The following is a 4,873-nucleotide window of genomic DNA, read 5'->3' on the forward strand; positions in this document are numbered from 1 at the left end:
TGTATATTTTCTAGTATATTTTCTTCTATATTGTGTGTTTTCAATGTTATTCATATTTGTATCTTCATGTAATTTAATAAATATTGATTTATTTGCTATAGTTTACAGTACAATTTACAGTACAATTTACAGTATCACAATTAAAATCAATCTTTTTATTGTAAAGAACTTTAAATTCTGTCCCCCCCGTCCTCAAAAGTCAATATAATACATTAATTTTCAATTTTTCTTTATTTTTTAATTAAATTTCTTCAAAAAATTTATATACACAAAATTAGCTTTTATTTTTAAATAATTTCTATTTTTAATATTTAATATTGAAACCGAAATCGCATATAAAGGATGGTTGGTCGTTTGCGAGAGAAATAATAAATAAAAATATCAATGATAATGATGTCTTAATTTCGTTTGATGTCACTTCACTTTACACGAACATCCCTAAAGAATTAGTTTTCGAAGCCATAAAAAAGAGGTGGAATACAATAACACCTAATACTAATTTGAAGCTCGACCAGCTCATATATGTGATAGAAATTATCTTAGATTCCACCAGCTTAACTTTAATGACGAGTTTTATGAACAAGTTTTTGGCAGTCCGATGGGCTCCCCGTTATCGCCCATTTTAGCTGATATTGTCATGGACGATCTTGAAACTTTTTGTTTAAACTCACTAAAATTTGATGTACCTGTATACTATAGATATGTGGATGATATCTTTGCTATAATACCACGGTCAAGGATCGATGAGATGTTATCTATTTTCAATGCATATCATCAACGCTTAAAATTCACGTTTGAAATTGAAAGTGCCAGCTGCATCAATTTTCTTGACACAAGTGTATTGAGGTTATGCGATGGGAGATTGATCACTAATTGGTATAGAAAACCCACTTTTTCAGGTAGATACATTAATTTTCTATCCGCACACCCAAAAAAATACAAAATTAACTGTATTAATAATTTCGTCGACAGAGCCATCCTATTGGCTGATAATAAATTTCACACGAATATCATTAAAATAATTAAAGATATTTTAAAAAACAACAATTTCCCGTCGCATGTTATCAATGAGCAAATTAAAAAGAGATTATACATACCATAAGAGATAATAAAAATTGTAATAATGACAACAAAAAAAAGAAGGATAATTTTGACACGTCCGCTTGTATTGTATTACTGTTCGCGATCGTGTTGTTTGATATGCACATGCGAATTAGAATTGCCGATATCGCTCAGAGAGAGCGAGAAGTGTCGAAGGCGGGAAAGAAGACAATGTCGGTGAGCTCGTGAGACTAAGAGAGAGAGAGAAGGATAGAGTATGTTGTGGTGTGAAGCGTCAGCTGATTGAACGCGAGGAACCGAAGGTCGATGGATTAACTGAGAGAGATCTTGAGGTATCGGAATAGAGAAATGAAATATCAATTGCGAGGCTGTGTTGCACTTTGGATAAAATACGTTTATTTTATCGAGTCCGACAAGCAAATAATTTGCTGCGATCATTAATCGCGAAAGATCAGTTTAATCGACACTTTATTTCTACGCGACAGCGCGTATTATAACCAGATGATGAATTTATTTCGATCCACAGATTTTAGAGATATTCGTGATTCGATTGATACTTGTATCAAAACAGATAGAGAGCCGCGCTAGTCGAGTCTGACCTTTTATAATATTTTCCACGAAGATCTCGAACCTTCGGCGAAGCGGGAAGGGGATGACTCGAGTTTGCGCGAATCTCCTGATTTTGAGTAAATCGGTGTAACGGTAACGCTTTATCCGGCGAAAACAAAACAAGAGAAGAATCAACATGTCCCGAAACAATGATGTTGTGATCTCGCGTGTTTCGGTTTTATGTTATAATAACAGAATAAAGTAATGTCGAATACTTAAAGATAATTCTTAAAGATAATACAAAATTTCAATTTTAACCAGCTTGAACAATTACCATACATCGAAAATCTGACAGACATCATCGCTAGAACACTTTGTAAAAAGGGACTTAAAGTCATTTATAAGATACCGAAAAAATTGAATATGTTAATAAAACGCGGGAAAGATGCTCTTGCTAATATGAACAAAACTAACGTAGTATATAAATTACAATGTAAAGACTGCAATGATTCATACATAGGTCAAACTAAACGACTAATCACTCGAATAAAGGAACATCAGAATAATATAAAAAAACACGTGTCGAATCACTCGGTGGTCAGTAAACACAGAATTGATTATGGTCATGACTTCCAGTGGCTCGACTCATGTATTTTACACACAGAGAAACAAAAGAAAAAGAGAGATTGCTGAAATGGTTTTTATAAAAAAACATCAAATAAGATTAATTTACAAATAGACACTGACAACCTTAATCCTATTTATGATAATATTATTAAAATGATTTAAATTACTTCGTGTTTGCGACACCAGTACTCGACCGAATGTCACAACGACAGGTTAATAATAAAAAAATTTTCGATGTAATGTTTGAAAAAAGTGAATCCACATCGATAGGTATGCGTTATGTATTTGCGGTTTCGATATTAACTGTTCTGATGCGATCTAATTGATAATGTATTATTTGTAGCACTTGAGAAGGACCAAAACCAATGGTCGAAACATTGTGTTATCTTTAATAAATAAACATTTTTGAACTTATGCCAGTCATGATCGAAAGAATAATTCTATTTAGTATTTAATATTTATTTTCAATATTTTCCCTATTTTGCGCAGAACTTTACTATCTATTACTATTTATAAAATTAAATTCGCCACTATTATTGAACTTATCAGTTCCTGCACTGCTTGTTCTTCCTCAAGACCCAGTGCAACGAGTACAGTGAACTGTTGCACTAAATTTCGTTGCACTGCAATAAAGAACGGACCAGTGCTATCTTGCACTGCAATAAAGAACGCTTTGGTGTCACTAGTGTACACTAGTGCAGAAATTTCAGCAATAAAGAACAAACCTATGGTTATAAATGTGTAGAATATCGACATTACCAACAGGTTGTGTCCATCTATTACCTACATATCAGTCATTCTCGTGCAGCGCCTCACGCTGCAAATCAATGAACTATAAGGCGTGACGAAGTGGCGAAAAGTGACGTGTTGACAACTGAATTTTCTTTTAGATGCCATTTCGTAATGATTTGCTCTATTCTAGTTTTGTTACGTGTAATAAACTCGTGGAACCTTTAAAAAACGCCGAATGCTAACATTAGCAAGAAATATAAAACGTGGAAGGAGCATTTACTACGTCTTTCGATAGTTGTCAAATCGCGTGTGTCCCTGCATGTCAAGGCCTTGTTTCACATTCGTTTTTAGGCTATTTATTCATTGTTGGGAGGAAAGGATAGTTTTCGGCGTTTTTTTGAAGTGTATTAAAGAGATCTTACGTGTTATTTTATGCAAATATGTTTTTATTTAGAAATGGCATCTAAAACATCTCAACGTGTTATTTCTCGCCTCTGACGTCACGATTCCAATATGGCCGCGGTGAGCACCCAGGAGCCTTAAGCCCTGCGCACAATAGAGAAAATATTAGGAATAAATATTAAATATTAGGAATAAGAATTATTTTAAAATAATAAAAGTGAAAAACTGCTATAAAATTACACATTCGGGTATAAGGAACTAATAAGATTCTATACTCGAATTTATATATCAGAGTTTTTTCAATTTTATTATTTTGAAATAATTCTTATTCCTAAAGTTTAATATTTATTTCTAATATTTTTATTGTGCGCAGAACTTTAATATAGTTAACAATTAATAGGCGCACACGCACGCACGCATATATGTACGAGGGTGGTCCGATAAGTACTTAGCCTCACCGCCCGATGGTGCCAGTATCACAAGAGAGATTTACTATCGTGTAGTACATTCTCGTAGACGGCTACTGTCAAAATTTCAACCGAATCGGACTCGTAGTTTTGTTTTGACCGCGTGTGGGAGCGAGCGTGTCCACGGATTTTAGAAAAATGGAAAAAGAGCAATATCGGTCGGTGATTCGATTCTTGTTTTTGGAAGGGAAATCGCGCAGCGAAATCAAAGAGCGCTTGGATAAGCGCTCTTTGATTTCGCTGCGCGATTTCCCTTCCAAAAACAAGAATCGAATCACCGACCGATATTGCTCTTTTTCCATTTTTCTAAAATCCGTGGACACGCTCGCTCCCACACGCGGTCAAAACAAAACTACGAGTCCGATTCGGTTGAAATTTTGACAGTAGCCGTCTACGAGAATGTACTACACGATAGTAAATCTCTCTTGTGATACTGGCACCATCGGGCGGTGAGGCTAAGTACTTATCGGACCGCCCTCGTATATATAGTTATGTATATTTAAAACAATTTTTTACAATGTATCATTTTTATGTATCCAAGAATTGTGCTTTGTATCAAATCCCAGCCATTTCACGTAAACTTTATCATCCTTTTTGTGGATCACTTTTTCAACGAGATATACGTCCGGGTTAGCGACGCGCAGTAGTTCGTATTCATAGAATCCCCCAGCGACAAGATTTCCGCGCACACCTTCAAGTAGATATGTTACGGGATTAGTTTTCTGCACTTTGATAATTTTAAACACCTCAGTCGTCAATTTTGCGTATAATTTTTTTCAAAAATAGTCTTGTATTTATTCACACGTACCGGATTGTTTACTTTGAATTTTGCCGGAGCTGCAATCTTTACATTGCTATATATCATTTTTAAAAGTTTATCAGCGATCATGGGAGTAACGTTGATAGGTCTCATACCGATGGTCAGATGTTTTCGCGCATTATATTCCGCAACGAGCCGAGGCAACGCATCGACCCATTTGTAATTACCAATAAGCATAAACATTTTCCACATATTGTTTAGGGTATGGTTGAAG

Source organism: Prenolepis imparis, unplaced genomic scaffold, assembly GCF_030444845.1.
Source record: "Prenolepis imparis isolate NDT839.2.m4 unplaced genomic scaffold, iyPreImpa1.0 SCAF_2, whole genome shotgun sequence".
In the NCBI taxonomy this organism is placed as follows: domain Eukaryota; kingdom Metazoa; phylum Arthropoda; class Insecta; order Hymenoptera; family Formicidae; genus Prenolepis; species Prenolepis imparis.